We start from the raw sequence: 18,937 nt of genomic DNA on the forward strand, positions 1-18,937 counted from the left end.
TGGCAGCACGATGCCTCTGGGCCGTAGCCACCGATTTCCCAGCCCTACGTAAGGACATCAGGAAATTCACTACCCATTCCTCGTGACCCCAAAGTCGCTCTCTATCACTCCCCAAAAAGGCTAAATAGGCCCGAAACGCCCCTTCGTATGCCTTCCTCGTCCTTGGTGCTAGACTCTCTCCCACGAGGTGACGAAGTTCGGGGCACCGAGAGACCAGAGAGCTTCGGGAAAGGGTGCCGGCTCTGGGTCCGCTGAGGGGAGGAAACCCGAAAAAGCCTGCATTTGAAAACGAGACAGTGCGTCAGCCGCCTGATTCATCACCCCTGGAACATGCTTTGCTCTGAATAGCACGTTCAATTGCATACACAGTAAAACAATTTCCTTAAGCAGTCTTAAAATCAGTTTACAACGTGCTGCCTGACTATTGATGCACTCGACCACGGTCATATTGTCAGACCAAAATATGACAGAGTGATCTTTGAACCCATCGGGCCATGTTCTCAAGGCCACCAAGATGGGAAACAGTTCCAGGAAAGCAATATTACTCGTCAGACCATTCTCATGCCACCATGTCGGCCATCTTTGTGCCGACCATTTCGTGCCGAAGATGGCGCCAAAACCTATGCTTCCTGCCGAATCTGTCCATAGCCCCAGCTCTTCAGAAGACACGGCTGGTTCATTCCAGACGATTCTACCATTGAAATCCGCCAAAAATGCTAACCAAATACGCATGTCCTGGCGGATCTCGGCCGATAGTCTCGTGCGATGATGGCCCTCTTTAAGGCCGACCATCGCTTGGGCAATTGAACGGGAAAAGGGGCGGGCCATTGGTATTACCCTCAAGGCAAAATTCAACTGTCCCACCACCTGCTGTAATTGTTGCAGCGTAACTTTTGATGCATTTATACACATTTGCAGCGCAGCCCTGAACTTCAACACTTTCTCAGCTGGCAAACGGAAACACCCCTCAATGGAGTCCAACTCGATCCCCAGAAACTCGAGGCAAGTCGTAGGACCCACTGTTTTACCCGGCGCCAATGGCACACCAAACTGTTTCATTAACACACAAAATTCGGCCAAGGCCCGGCCACATTCAAGACCCCCGGCTGCCCCAAGAAACAGAAAATCATCAAGGTAGTGCATTACATCTTGGAAACCTGTTTTCTTTGTGAAGACCCATTGTAGAAAACTACTGAATTTCTCGAAATAAGCACAGGATATAGAGCACCCCATTGGCATACACCTATCCATGTAATAACAACCCTGAAACATGAATCCTAGGAGACGCTGGTCGTCTGGGTGTACCGGGAGCAATCGGAACGCTGACTCGATATCTGACTTCGCCATCAGCGCCCCGGGCCCCAGGCGATTCAAAATGGCTACGGCCTCATCGAAGGATGCGTACCGCACCGAACACACTTCTGGATCGATTGCATCATTTACGGAAAGACCTCGTGGAGCTGATAAATTATGAATCAGTCGGAACTCACCGGGGTCTTTCTTGGGGACTACCCCTAAGGGAGAACAAACAAAATTCTGGACCGGGGGTACACTAAACGGGCCGGCGACCCGACCTCGAGTCACCTCTTTCCGGATCTTATCCTGTACTACGGTCGTATGCTGCAGGACGGAAAGTTGATTTTTACACTTATCCACACCCTGAAAGTCCCCTACCGGGATGCGGAAACCATACGAAAAACCGTTCCGCAGCACCCCAGCAGAAGTACGATCCGGGTAGTCACTGAGCCAAGGAATCATCGCCAGGGTATCAATCGGAGTGGGTAAAGGCGCCCCTCGGACTATATTAGACCTGTTTGGCACCTCCTCTCCCCCCGTTATCACCCGTTCTGGCTCTGCACGAGGACTCAGGATGGGACGACCCACAACCACTACATTCATGTTTGAATTTACACGATCCCTGGGGTCTAGTACATTTACCTCTGTTGTAATTAAAGCAGAAACCCCTTTTTCCGGTATTGCCGGTAGGTTTCGAGTGATCGTCGGCACCCGTACCTGATCGAAAGGGCGTCCCCGCATATTGCCGGGAGGATTCGCCAACATTACTTCCCACCAACGGCATTTTCAACATTCCTGACTCCTTCATTTTATCCCAAGTCAAGGCATCATAACAATCCCAGGTTAAACTTTTATTATGCTCCTTTTCCTTTCTGAACAGATTATCGTAACAGAACCAATGATTACCCTGGTGCGATGTCGAGTACCCCATGATTCGTGATTGATAGATTGGGAACTCGGAAAGCAACTCAGGTCTACGTTCCCCCAAGATTGATGTAAAGATTCCCCAAGCATTGCCCCAATTGCCGATATTCTCATTCACTTTAAAGGCGGCCATTTTTGCGCGCCAAACACTCGGATGCATGAGATCCTTCTGACTCTTTACATGCTCTACCTCATAATGATCAACAAGCAATGAAAAAATGTTCACATACTCCCCCGCCCAAATCTTTTCCTTAATTGCCAAAGGAACATGTTGCCCCAACTTTTCTCTCCGAGAGGGTGTTGACTCATCCCTCGCGATCGGCAATGGCCGCTTACCTGCACCTGACGCTGCCTCTGTGGTCGCGATCGTCCCTGGTGTCTTGTCCCCTACTGCAGCCGGCACGGGCACCTTGGCTGCTTCCCGTTTCTCACGCAATTGCTTTATCAGCGCCTGCGCATCGACAGCCGTGGCGCCCTCGTCACCTTTACCCAACCACGCTGCCAATTGTGCTGCCAGCTCGGGCGGCATATCATCCTCGGACACGGGGGTGACCACAACGGGAATCGGATTCCCCTCCTCCGGCAGGGGAGTTGGAGCCTCGAGCGGGGCACTGGGACCCGGGATGTCTTCACCCGCTGCCCCCCTCCTGGGCCTCTTGTTTTTCCCTCCCGGGGCTGCTCCCGCCAAAGGACGTTTTGGACCCCTTTCCTCATTCTTGTCCACCCGCTTCTTTAGCTCGGACATCTCCTTCATGAGAACACGCAGCATCTGGTCGGTAGTCATGCGCTTTCCCACCTTCTTCGGCATTCTCCAACAAAGTAACTGCAAAACAAACAAGAACGATTAAAACGCTCAAAATTGGCTCTTCGTTCCGTCTCGAGCTCACGTGCAGCGAGGAGGTGCAGCTTCAGAGCACAGGAACAAGAGGATGTCTTCTGGTCTTGCGTCCCTTTTTATCCATCTTCAGGGCGGGCGTAAACCCGCCCCTGCCTGCCCAGAGGGCGTGGCCGGCCGCGTCAGTGTCTAGGCCAGCCCACTCTAGGGCGGGAAAAAGCGCGCCCCGGCTACGCCGCTTCGGGCATACCAGCCGAGACGCGCCTCCCGCCCAAAATGGCTTCCCGGGGGGATCGAGGCACTCTGCCATACGTTCGGGGGGACCGAGTGGTCGCCCCTTTCCAGACGCTTTACACATTACACTCATCTGCCTGAAGTGGGAGTTTTAAACAAGCAAAGCTGGTCCTTCTGTACTTGCAGTTTCACTTCTAATGTGTGTTGTTATTTATCATGATTTTTAGCTGAGGTGTATCACGCTCGTTCATGAGTTTGATCTCTTCATACTGTGAAATGTTTTCAAAGTTGTTTTTGATTGTCTTACCGCTGGAGGTCTCCCTGTGCTACATTTAGCCTCTGACACATGCAACGCCACGCAACCACGCAACGCCACTCAACCACGCAACGCCACTCAACCACGCAACGCCACTCAACCATGCAACGCCACTCAACCATGCAACGCCACTCAACCATGCAACGCCACTCAACCATGCAACGCCACTCACACACACATGCAACGCCACTCACACACGCATGCAACGCCACTCACACACACATGCAACGCCACTCACACACACATGCAACGCCACTCACACACACATGCAACGCCACTCACACACACATGCAACGCCACTCACACATGCAACGCCACTCACACATGCAACGCCACTCAACCACGCAACGCCACTCAACTACGCCACGCAACTACGCAACGCCACGGCAACGCCACTCACACATGCAACGCCACTCACACATGCAACGCCACTCAACCACGCAACGCCACTCAACTACGCCACGCAACTACGCAACGCCACGCAACTACGCAACGCCACTCAACTACGCAACGCCACTCAACTACGCAACGCCACTCAACTACGCAACGCCACTCAACTACGCAACGCCACTCAACTACGCACGCCACTCAACTACGCAACGCCACTCAACTACGCAACGCCACTCAACTACGCAACGCCACTCACACATGCAACGCCACTCACACATGCAACGCCACTCAACCACGCAACGCCACTCAACTACGCAACGCCACTCAACTACGCACACATGCAACGCCACTCACACATGCAACTCCACTCAACCACGCAACGCCATGCAACTACGCAACGCCACTCAACTACGCAACGCCACTCAACTACGCAACGCCACGCAACTACGCAACGCCACTCAACTACGCAACGCCACTCAACTACGCAACGCCACTCAACTACGCAACGCCACGCAACTACGCAACGCCACTCAACTACGCAACGCCACTCAACTACACAACGCCACTCAACTACGCAACGCCACGCAACTACACGCAACTACGCAATGCCACGCAACTACGCAACGCCACTCAACTACGCAACGCCACTCAACTACGCAACACCACGCAACGACGCAACGCCACGCAACGACGCAACGCCACTCAACTACGCAATGCCACGCAACGACGCAACGCCACGCAACGACGCAACGCCACTCAACTACGCAACGCCACTCAACTACGCAAAACCACTCAACTACGCAACACCACTCAACTACGCACCGCCACTCAACTACACAACGCCACGCAACGCTACTCAACTACGCAATGCCATGCAACTACGCAACGCCACTCAACTACGCAACGCCACTCAACTACGCAACGCCACTCAACTACGCAACGCCACGCAACTACGCAACTACACGCAACTACGCAACGCCATGCAACTACGCAACGCCACGCAACTACGCAACGCCACGCAACTACGCAACGCCACGCAACGACGCAACGCCACTCAACTACGCAACGCCACTCAACTACGCAACGCCACTCAACTACGCAACGCCACGCAACTACGCAACTACACGCAACTAGGCAACGCCACGCAACTACGCAACGCCACTCAACTACGCAACGCCACTCAACTACGCAACGCCACTCAACTACGCAACGCCACTCAACTACGCAATGCCACGCAACGCCACTCAACTACGCAATGCCACGCAACTACGCAATGCCACTCAACTACGCAACGCCACTCAACTACGCAACGCCACTCAACTGAGCAACGCCACTCAACTACGCAACGCCACGCAACTACGCAACTACACGCAACTAGGCAACGCCACGCAACTACGCAACGCCACGCAACTACGCAACGCCACGCAACTACGCAACGCCACGCAACGACGCAACGCCACGCAACGACGCAACGTAACTCAACTACGCAACGCCACTCAACTACCCAACGCCACTCAACTACGCAACGCCACTCAACTACGCAACGCCACTCAACTACACAACACCACTCAACTACGCAACGCCACGCAACGCCACTCAACTACGCAATGCCACGCAACTACGCAACGCCACTCAACTATGCAACGCCACTCAACTACGCAACGCCACTCAACTACGCAACGCCACTCAACTACGCAACGCCACTCAACTACGCACACATGCAACGCCACTCACACATGCAACGCCACTCAACCACGCAACGCCATGCAACTACGCAACGCCACGCAACTACGCAACGCCACTCAACTACGCAACGCCACTCAACTACGCAACGCCACTCAACTACGCAACGCCACTCATCTACGCAACGCCACTCATCTACGCAACGCCACTCATCTACGCAACGCCACTCATCTACGCAATGCCACTCACACATGCAACGCCACTCACACATGCAACGCCACTCACACATGCAACGCCACTCACACATGCAACGCCACTCACACATGCAACGCCACTCAACCACGCAACGCCACTCAACCACGCAACGCCACTCAACCATGCAACGCCACTCAACCATGCAACGCCACTCAACCATGCAACGCCACTCAACCATGCAACGCCACTCACACACACATGCAACGCCACTCACACACGCATGCAACGCCACTCACACACACATGCAACGCCACTCACACACACATGCAACGCCACTCACACACACATGCAACGCCACTCACACATGCAACGCCACTCACACATGCAACGCCACTCACACATGCAACGCCACTCAACCACGCAACGCCACTCAACTACGCAACGCAACTACGCAACGCCACGGCAACGCCACTCACACATGCAACGCCACTCACACATGCAACGCCACTCAACCACGCAACACCACTCAACTACGCCACGCAACTACGCAACGCCACGCAACTACGCAACGCCACTCAACTACGCAACGCCACTCAACTACGCAACGCCACTCAACTACGCAACGCCACTCAACTACGCAACGCCACTCAACTACGCACGCCACTCAACTACGCAACGCCACTCAACTACGCAACGCCACTCAACTACGCAACGCCACTCACACATGCAACGCCACTCACACATGCAACGCCACTCAACCACGCAACGCCACTCAACTACGCAACGCCACTCAACTACGCACACATGCAACGCCACTCACACATGCAACTCCACTCAACCACGCAACGCCATGCAACTACGCAACGCCACTCAACTACGCAACGCCACTCAACTACGCAACGCCACGCAACTACGCAACGCCACTCAACTACGCAACGCCACTCAACTACGCAACGCCACGCAACTACGCAACGCCACTCAACTACGCAACGCCACTCAACTACGCAACGCCACTCAACTACGCAACGCCACGCAACTACACGCAACTACGCAATGCCACGCAACTACGCAACGCCACGCAACTACGCAACGCCACTCAACTACGCAATGCCACTCAACTACGCAACGCCACTCAACTACGCAACACCACGCAACGACGCAACGCCACGCAACGACGCAACGCCACTCAACTACGCAATGCCACGCAACGACGCAACGCCACGCAACGACGCAACGCCACTCAACTACGCAACGCCACTCAACTACGCAACGCCACTCAACTACGCAACACCACTCAACTACGCAACGCCACTCAACTACGCAACGCCACGCAACGCCACTCAACTACGCAATGCCATGCAACTACGCAACGCCACTCAACTACGCAACGCCACTCAACTACGCAACGCCACTCAACTACGCAACGCCACGCAACTACGCAACTACACGCAACTACGCAACGCCATGCAACTACGCAACGCCACGCAACTACGCAACGCCACGCAACTTCGCAACGCCACGCAACGACGCAACGCCACGCAACAACGCAACGCCACGCAACGATGCAACGCCACTCAACTACGCAACGCCACTCAACTACGCAACGCCACTCAACTACGCAACGCCACTCAACTACGCAACGCCACTCAACTACGCAACGCCACGCAACGCCACTCAACTACGCAATGCCACGCAACTACGCAACGCCACTCAACTACGCAACGCCACTCAACTACGCAACGCCACTCAACTACGCAACGCCACTCAACTACGCAACGCCACGCAACTACGCAACTACACGCAACTACGCAACGCCACGCAACTACGCAACGCCACGCAACTACGCAACGCCACGCAACTACGCAACGCCACGCAACGACGCAACGCCACGCAACGACGCAACGTAACTCAACTACGCAACGCCACTCAACTACCCAACGCCACTCAACTACGCAACGCCACTCAACTACGCAACGCCACTCAACTACGCAACGCCACGCAACGCCACTCAACTACGCAATGCCACGCAACTACGCAACGCCACTCAACTATGCAACGCCACTCAACTACGCAACGCCACTCAACTACGCAACGCCACTCAACTACGCAACGCCACTCAACTACGCACACATGCAACGCCACTCACACATGCAACGCCACTCAACCACGCAACGCCGTGCAACTACGCAACGCCACGCAACTACGCAACGCCACTCAACTACGCAACGCCACTCAACTACGCAACGCCACTCAACTACGCAACGCCACTCATCTACGCAATGCCACTCATCTACGCAACGCCACTCATCTACGCAATGCCACTCACACATGCAACGCCACTCACACATGCAACGCCACTCACACATGCAACGCCACTCACACATGCAACGCCACTCACACATGCAACGCCACTCACACATGCAACGCCACTCAACCACGCAACGCCACTCAACTATGCAACGCCACTCAACTACGCACACATGCAACGCCACTCACACATGCAACGCCACTCAACTACGCAACGCCACTCAACTACGCACACATGCAACGCCACTCACACATGCAACGCCACTCAACCACGCAACGCCATGCAACTACGCAACGCCACTCAACTATGCAACGCCACTCAACTATGCAACGCCACTCAACTACGCAACGCCACTCAACTACGCAACGCCACTCAACTACGCAACGCCACGCAACTAAGCAACGCCATGCAACTACGCCACGCAACTACGCAACGCCACGCAACTACGCAACGCCACGCAACTACGCAACGCCACTCATCTACGCAACACCACTCAACTACGCCACGCCACTCATCTACGCAACGCCACTCATCTACGCAACGCCACTCACACATGCAACGCCACTCACACATGCAACGCCACTCACACATGCAACGCCACTCACACATGCAATGCCACTCAACCACGCAACGCCACTCAACTACGCAACGCCACTCAACTACGCACACATGCAATGCCACTCACACATGCAACGCCACTCAACCACGCAACGCCACTCAACTACGCAACGCCACTCAACTACGCAATGCCACTCAACTCCCCCACGCCACTCAACTACGCAACGCCACGCAACTACGCAACGCCACTCAACTACGCAACGCCACTCAACTACACAACGCCACTCAACTACGCAACGCCACGCAACTACACGCAACTACGCAATGCCACGCAACTACGCAACGCCACTCAACTATGCAACGCCACTCAACTACGCACACATGCAACGCCACTCACACATGCAACGCCACTCAACCACGCAACGCCACTCAACTATGCAACGCCACTCAACTACGCACACATGCAACGCCACTCACACATGCAACGCCACTCAACTACGCAACGCCACTCAACTACGCACACATGCAACGCCACTCACACATGCAACGCCACTCAACCACGCAACGCCATGCAACTACGCAACGCCACTCAACTATGCAACGCCACTCAACTATGCAACGCCACTCAACTACGCAACGCCACTCAACTACGCAACGCCACTCAACTACGCAACGCCACGCAACTAAGCAACGCCATGCAACTACGCAACGCCACGCAACTACGCAACACCACTCAACTACGCCACGCCACTCATCTACGCAACGCCACTCATCTACGCAACGCCACTCACACATGCAACGCCACTCACACATGCAACGCCACTCACACATGCAACGCCACTCACACATGCAATGCCACTCAACCACGCAACGCCACTCAACTACGCAACGCCACTCAACTACGCACACATGCAATGCCACTCACACATGCAACGCCACTCAACCACGCAACGCCACTCAACTACGCAACGCCACTCAACTACGCAATGCCACTCAACTCCCCCACGCCACTCAACTACGCAACGCCACGCAACTACGCAACGCCACGCAACTACGCAACGCCACGCAACTACGCAACGCCACTCAACTACGCAACGCCACTCAACTACGCAACGCCACTCAACTACGCAACGCCGCTCACACACGCAACGCCACTCACACATGCAATGCCACTCACACATGCAACGCCACTCACACATGCAACGCCACTCACACATGCAACGCCACTCACACATGCAACGCCACTCAACTACGCAACGCCACTCAACTACGCACACATGCAACGCCACTCACACATGCAACACCACTCAACCACGCAACGCCATGCAACTACGCAACGCCACTCAACTATGCAACGCCACTCAACTACGCAACGCCACTCAACTACGCAACGCCACTCAACTACGCAACGCCACGCAACGCCACTCAACTACGCAACGCCACTCAACTACGCAACGCCACGCAACTACGCAACGCCACTCAGCCACGCAACGCCACTCAGCCACGCAACGCCACTCAGCCACGCAACGCCACTCAGCCACGCAACGCCACTCAGCCACGCAGTGCCACTTTCACACACACTGTGCAGTGCACAATAGGTCTCGCAGTAGGAAAGTTGGAGATATTGGTTTTTTAAATGACAAAGCCCTTTATGTTTTTAACATGCAAAATAAAAGGCATTGTTATTTGCAATTGTAATAGCTCCAACTTTCCTACTGCGAGACCTATTGGCAACGCCAGTGCTTGTTTATTAAGCTCTGCAAGTTCCTGAAAGCTGTGAATATGGTGAAATCAGCATGACAAACCGTTCGTTGTTGCCATTGTTAAGAAAAGAGACTTTTTAATCCAGATCCCTTTTTTCCTATTTTTTCCCCACAAAACTCAAAATGTAGATATATTTTATATACTTTTTCGGTCCCCTCTAGGAGAATTCACAAACTCTGGGTGCCTTTAGAATGTTTAACGATGGTACAACCTGTCTCTTCAGTTTCATTTGTCAATGTCCTTTGACACAGTTGTTAATCACAGGCTTTTTTAGGTTATGGTAGGTTAAGCACACAGGGCTCTTAATTGTTTTCTTTTTTCCTTGTGGCCATTAGTAGTTGGTGAGGCTAAGGATCCGTTTTAGATTCTTCACCCATACTATGCAGAAGTCCATAGGGGTCAGTCTTGATGCCTTATTTGATCTTTCTGTACATAGAGCTACTATAAGTTCAGATTGAAGAGGCAGGATAGGCCATACACAAATACAAATATGTTGAAATTACTCAGATCTATCTGAAGATATCCTGCATTCAAGACTTTATTATACTGAAAACAATGACTCAACATTTCCAAAATTGGATGCCCTGTAATATTCTAAATCCTAAGCCAGAAAAACAGAATTTTTACTTATCAAAAGATCTTAGATTCTAGTCCTTAAAATTCTCACCTAAAGAGCTTCATACTTTTATCAGTATCACACCTTCAATAGCCAATAGCTAAGGAAATGAAATCTCCACAGGTGTGCTAAACTTTATTTGCTTCCTTCTACAAATATCAACCAAACTGCCTCAAATGTCAGTGCCATACTTCATGCCTTGCAAAAGGTCTAACCATTGGTTGTGCAGCTCTTGGTACTTTTGAGGATAAACTACCATAACTCCAAATTAATGCATACACCACAAGGGAGTAGCCAGAAAAATACCCCTCCTTTGTCCCTTATAAGGCAAGAAATGTGCGAGGAAAGTGAGTAACCCCATCCCTTCCTATGAGGTGCCATGGCAATTGTATCCTGGGAGAATGTTGCAGAAAATGGTGCAAAATAATTAATATCGTTGCATGATTTTAAAGGAATTTGGCCCCAAACTACACATTCACCAGTACTGATGCATCTCTCTTAATCAACCTTTCCATCTTCTTTCTTTCCTTTGATGTTTTCTTTCTGTCCTTCCTTCTTTTTATCATATTTTTTCTGTTTTTATATATACTTCATTCTTTCTTTCCAACGTTCTTTCCGTCTATTCTTCTCTCATTCCACCTTTCCTTTTTTATAGCTTTCTATCCTTCTTCAAATCCCTTTTTTACTATCATGTTCCTGTCATTCCTTCGCACCTTTGCATATTTTCATTTGGTATTCCTTCCATTTGTTAATTTTTCTTTCTCTTCTTTCCTTCAGTAGTCCATCCTTTAATCGCACATTTCTTCTTTGTTATTGCATCATATAAGCTGCTTTCTGTCTTTCTCCACTTCATTTTCCTTTTTTTTATTTTCTTATTTACATCCATTTCCATTCCACTCTTCATTATTTCTTTTCTTCCTTACTTCCTTTTTCGTATACATTTTTTACTTTTTTTGTCATCTTTCCTTCATGCCTCCTTTTTCCTACCTTTTCATTTTACTTTCTTTCCTTTGCTCTGTCGCACTCCATTTGCCTCTAACTTCCTTTTTCTTTGCAATTTTAATACATTTTTTTCTCTCTAAAACTGTTTTAGGCCGCTTTTACATTTCCTCCCACAGTTATGTTTTTATAGTTTATTCTCGCTAAATTTATTAGTTTCACATTTTAACCTGCGTTGACCTTCAAGCCAGAGATGAAAGTAAAGGGCCATGAAACTATTTATTCTGCTACAGTAGAAATCCTGCTTACGCTGGTATAGCAGGTAGTTCACCATGTTCTTGTACACCTTCCACTTCGCTAACCTCAGACTAAGATGTTTTCCACTCATCAAGGCTTACATCTGGCTTGAGAAAATATGAGCATTTTGCCTTGTCCCTACAGATCTTTATTGTCTCCCACTGTAAATTAGAATACTATTCAAACTAGCCTACATCCCTATTACATAATTTAAAATGCAACAACTTAAACTGTCTGAGCCAGAATTACATAATATATGGTTATACAATCTGTGTTTGGAAATCAAGAAATGTAGCACATATAAAGCTAGAATTCAATCCTTTTCCGCTGCAACTCTATTGAATTCACTCACACTTGGTGTGCAATGTGCTAACACCCTAATGACTTTCTAGTGAAAGCTGAAAACACATCTGCCTAAATTGCACTTTAGCTGAATTTGGGTCTTTTGCCTCATCTCTGCTTTTTCATAGTCTGAGGGCATGATACACAAATAAAAGCTTACACCTTTGTGTAATTTTACCATTGTTTCTATTCACAAAGGTATTTTACAAGTAGTATCTTTACGACTTCGGAGTCTTTGCATATTAAAAGATAGGACTGTCCTATCTCTTTTTGTACACGGAGTCCACAGTCACAGGAATCTACCCAGTTGCTACCCCCCTATTTCCTTGTTAGATTCTACTACTAAAATCTTGGGCAGAGTACTTCTTTTAAGATTGGAGACATGGGCAAAGGGAAATAGCACACTGTCTGAAGCACAATTAGAATTCTGCTAGGGTATGGGAACTGTAGAGCAGTGCCTTAACTGCTGCCTTCTATTGGGGAATATGTCGGGGCGAGGAAAGGTGCCATTTATATGGACCTTATCTGTGTTTTTGACTCAGTAAAACGATTTGCATTGTAGCTTCTCATGGAAAATATAGGGGTGGAAAAGGCACTACCTCCTTTCACTGCCCAGCCGGCAAACAGCGTCCCTGACTGGCTAATTTGCATTCTCCTGAGCATCCGATCCCTCCACAAACACACCACAGAAATCTAGAGGCCTCCTTGATGCCACATCTCCCGACCTTGCCTTCTTCAGAGAAACCTGGACAAACCCCTGCTCCAGCTTGGACATCGCCACCGTCATCCCAAATGGCTACAAAATCGAAGGCAAGGATCGCACCGACCGACTAGGAGGAGGCATCGCCATCATCCACAAGAACACCCTCCATCTGTACACTCACTCGAACAACCCTACGATAACCATAAAACACCTCCATTTCCAGATCCAGACCAACCCCAACACCATCCTCCATGGCACCCTCATCAACAGGCCTCCCAGAGCTTGCCCACCCTTCACCGACACGATCAGAGCTCACATGAGGCCCAGGCTCTCGCATCCACAGATTACATCCTAAACTATGACCTCAACTTTCACAAGGACAACCCTTCAGGAGAACCTTGTCAACATGGAACTCAAGCAGCTAGTTACCACCTGACCCACGCAGCCAGACACAGGCTCAACCCTGTCTTCAATACCAGTGGAAACATCACCTACGCCCACACCACCGAACTCCTCTGGACCAACTACCAATGCATGCACTTTGCCTTCAGCACACTTACTGTCCACTACCTATTTTAGCTGGAAAAAAAGGCCACCGAATAACACCTCACTGTCTTCCTCAACTCTACCACACCACCTACATTAACAGACACCAACATCTCAGCATGCAACCATCACCAATGGATCTCCAACTGCGCCAACACTCTGCCACCCCTCAAGAAGGCACCAGGCAAGCAACACTCCAAGAAAGCCAGCTGGTTCACTCCCATCCTCCCTGAGTCCTGACACACCTGTAGATGACTCGAGAAAAGATGGAGGAACAACAAAACACCAGAAACCCATGCAACATTCAAATACTGCTGTCAACCACCTCCTCCTCAAAACCACAAAGAAAACGGCCCTCTAAGACAGAACCAAGGCCAACGCACACAACAGCAAAGAACTCTTCACCATCATCAAGGAGTTTGCCAGGCCTAACAGTGAGACCACAGACCTCACACCCTTCCAAGACCTCTGCCACAAACCCAGCATCTTCTTCCACCACAAGATCAGGCAAATCCACAACAGCTGCGACACCCAAGACCCTGCCACAATACCCGTCACCACCGCGGGCAACCACACTCCACCCCAACAAATCCTGCTCAACTGGACTCCACTTACCACTGATGACACACGCAAGACTATGAAGAGCATCCAATCTGGAGCCCCATCGGACCCTTCCAGTATCACATCTTCCATTGAGCAGCCGCCTCCATTGCCCCAGAGGTTTGCTGCACCATCAACTTCTCCATCGAAACCACCACCCTACCCGATGACTAGGAAAACTCTGAAATCAACCCACTGCTGAAGAAGCCAGCCTCTGACCCCACAGACCGCAAGGACTTCAGACCCATCTATCTCCTCCCCTTCTCAGCCAAGGCCATCCAAAAGGCCATCAATGTCCAGCTCTCTGAGTTCATCGAAAAGAACCAAGTCCTTGACATCTCACAATCTGGCTTCCGAAGCAAACATAGCACTGAGACTAAACTCCTCACCACCACCGATGACATCCGCTCCCTCCTTAACCATGGCAAAACCACAGCCCTCATCCTACTGAACCTCTCAGTCACCTTCGATACCGTCTCCCACCACACTTTAATACCAAAATTCCACAACTCCGGCATCTGCGACAAGGCACTGGACTAGATCCACTCCTTCTTTACCAGCCGAACAAAGTGAGTTAGACTACCTTTGTTGGGTTTTAGGGGGTAAGTAGGATTGGGGCTTTTATTAATTCCCCCTTCTTCCTGTTAGTCACATACTTGAGTGGGTGCACTTGCAGGAGTGATTAGCTTACCGGCAGCAGGTATTTAAGATCCTGCCTGCTGGATGTCTGTGCTTGGTTTCACTTCCAGTTCTTTGTCACCGGGAGGCCTACTCCGACAGCTCCTGTTACCCTTGTGGTTCTCTGGATCTTTTCCCTGCAGAGGATTCGTTGCATCGGGATTTGGACAGACTTGTTTGGATCCTCGCTGGGACAATTCTTACTTTAATACCCTCTTCCTTCACTGGGGTTTTCCTTTGGTTATTGGACCTTGTTTGCTTGGGGATAGGGGTGAAGTTATAAACAAAACAAAAGAGGAGTACCATCAGAGATAGCTTGGATAAAGCGGTCTGAATGGGATGAATGAAAAAAGAGAAGAGAGTCCTTCCTTTTTTAAGAAACCCCTCACTCACCGACCTAGTCGGTGACATGCTTCATCATCGGGGTCCACCCTGACAGCCGAGTGCCATCAGGGTGTGCTGCGACACCTGGACTACAGTGGAGCTGGTATTTTGTGTGTGAAGTGAAAAAAAGTGTTAAAAATTGTCCTGGTATACTTGTGTGGAAAATTTATTCTCAAGGAACTGGACAATATTAAAATTAAGTGTGTGGATACGTTTAGGTGTTATGACCGTGTGTATCACTTATGTGTGAGGTCTACATGTTTCAACCCGTAGGATGGAAGGTACTGGGTTTTCGTCAGGACCAGAAGGAAAATGGGTGGTCAGGACACACTAACGCCCTGCCGGTCCCTAGATTCCTGTGCACTACTGACAAATAGTCAGAGTGAAAAAGCTCAAAAACAAAATGGTCGAGCTAAAAGCAAAAAGACCTGGAGGAAGAAAATAGACAAAAGGTCACAAGTATGATTAATACAAGCCTGTTACGAAGTGCCATGCTGGTTCTCACGTGTCTTCTGCTGTATAGTGCATTCCATTCAGGGCTTAAAGTGATCGGTAGTGACTGACTATCACTAAAGCTGGCACACTCTATCAATAGTGTTGTGCTCGGTGATCACTAGGTAGTTAATATGGCATTCAATCATATTCAGCACTTAGTAGTGCGTGGTAAAAAATGCTCACATTTCCATTAGCGTGAGGAAACAACGATGTGGAATCTACGTGTTTCACCTTTGACTCAGACTGGCACACTCGAGTGATTTTGGTGTGCACGGTGGTCGAGTGGTCATTAAATATTTATTAGACACAGTCGATAGCACTCAGCACTTCCGTGTGCACGACTCAAATACTCACGTTTTTGAGTTAAAGTGAGCAAAAATCAACGCAATATGTTTGTCCCATCAAACATACACTCACACTATGCAAACACACAAACAACACACAAACATAGGCCGAAAAGGGAAACAAGGCTTACTCCTATTTTGGATCTTTTAGGCTTCACGGGGTGGAGGGAAGGTAAAAACCCAAACTGCCATATTCTGCAATAGGGAAATAATCAAACAGCTATCATGGGTTATGTTTAAGAAAACCAAATCCAAGCTGCCAGGATCGGGCTCTGAGCTTTGTATTTACTTACAGTTCAGTTGGGTAAAGGGTTCTGAGTACCTACTCGCCTCTCCGTGCCTCCCCGTGAGTGATTCAGAAGCCGCCAGTGTAGATATAGCGGCAACTGTGCTTCCGGGATGGGCGTGGTCCCGCAAATGCGTGATGACGCATTAGCGTGAAAATGGTGGAAATAGAGGACGGGAGCGAGTACGTCCCGAGCGTTGCTAAGCAATACTGGACTCTTGAGTCGGATATGAAGTGTTTACACAGTAATTTCCGCAACGCTAAGAAAACAGTTAAAATAGTCTGGTGAGATTACTGAATTGGAACAAAACTATGGATTAGCCCCGTCTTGGCATAATTAACAGAGAACGGGGGTGTACTACGTTCTAAAATGATGTCAACCAGAGGTCAGATATATAGTGACTACACACAGTTAAATTGGGGATCATACTGTCTGCGGTAAATTCAGATGATATTTGCCCAAGGAATGTTATCGTTCAGTCCTGTGACATGTGTGGATAATCTATATATCCATCTTTGTTCTTTCTCGAAGAGCCGTTTCTGCATGTTAGGTCCAGCCCTGACTTGTTCAATGACTGTCCACCTCATGTCATTGGGCGTGTGGTTGGATTCAAGGAAGTGATCTATCAGTTTTGTAGCATTTTTTCTGCAGCGAATGGTGCTGCGATGTTCGCATATTCTTAGCTTTACTTTTCTTGTCGTCATTCCCACGTAGCGTTTGTTGCATGTGCATTCAATCAAATAAACCACGTTGCAGCTATTGCAGTTTGTGTGGGATAGCTGCCGCCATGTTTTGCAGTTTCAATGTTCAGAGTTTTAGTGTTGCTCGTTAGATGACAAACGCTGCAGTTCCCGCAGCGAAAATGCCCTGTGACATCAGGTAAACCCCAAGTTTTCGTGATTGATTGATTGTCAAAATGTTCTTTTGCCTTTGGTCTAGTATTGACCAGTGAGTCTTTTAGGCTTGCTGATTTCTTGTAGGAAAAAAGGGGCTTTTCCCAATGAAGGGTACCAGTGCTGAGAATGGACCAATGTTTTTTAATGCTCTTAGACACTTGGTGGGAGACACTGTTAAAGGTGGTTACACAGGTAAGTGGTATTTCATTAGCTGGGGCTGTTTTTGGTTCAAGGAGAGCCTCTCTTGGTTGGTTCCTGGCTCTTTTTTGACAGGTGTTTATGATTTGTGCAGGGTACCCACGAACTAGAAGTTTTTCAGTTAGATCAGAGGCTTGTTTTTTATACTCAGTAAGCTTACTGCAGTTGCGCCTTAGTCTTAAAAATTGACCGTAGGGAAGATTCTCTTTGAGAGGGCGCGGATGGAAGCTTTCAAACTTAAGCAAGTTATTTTTAGCAGTGGGTTTGTAGAATGTTCTGGTTTCTAGATGATCATTCTCCTTTGAAATCACCACATCAAGAAAAACTATTTCTTTTTCACTGAAACAGTGGGTGAATTTCAGGTTCTGGTCGCATGTATTGATCCAGGTAGTGAACTCGATAAGTTGGTCCAAAGGTCCTTGCCAAATGGCAAGGACATCGTCAATGTAGCGTTTCCAGAATTTTAGATTGTCTCTGAAAGGGTTGAGGTTGCTGAGAATGAACTTGAGTTCAAAATCATGGACATAAAGACCAGCCACACTGGGGGCAAAAACACTGCCCATAGAGGTACCCCCTGTTTGGAGAAATAGGGTCCCCTCAAATTCAAAGTAATTACGTTTGAGTGCTAGCCTAGCACACTCGATGATGAAGGCTCTTGGTGTGTTGAATGTCCAGTCCATGTTGCCTAGGGTTTTCTCCAACACTCTCAGCGTGTCATCTTGCGGTATGCTTGTATATAGACTCTCTATATCAAAGCTTAGCAGGATAGTGTTGTTGTCCACAGTGATTTCCTGTAGAAGATTTAGGAGACTCTTTGTGTCCTGTAGATAAGTGGTTGTTTGTTGCACGATAGTTTTCAGGAAAAAGTCACAGAATCTTGACAATGGTTCAAGTAGTGACCCGATGCCAGAGACAATGGGGCGGCCTGGTGGTGGTAGTTTCCCTTTGTGCATTTTAGGCAGAGTATAGAAATACAGTATCTTGCCTTCGGTGTCACATAAGTACTCTGAATTAAACAGAACACTCGTACCCAGTCAACAGATCAGGGCTTGATCCATCACCGTTTTGTCCACCATAAGCGTGGAAGGGTATACTCAGATATGAGTCCC

This window comes from Lissotriton vulgaris, chromosome 4_1 (assembly GCF_964263255.1).
Source record: "Lissotriton vulgaris chromosome 4_1, aLisVul1.2, whole genome shotgun sequence".
NCBI lineage: Eukaryota > Metazoa > Chordata > Amphibia > Caudata > Salamandridae > Lissotriton > Lissotriton vulgaris.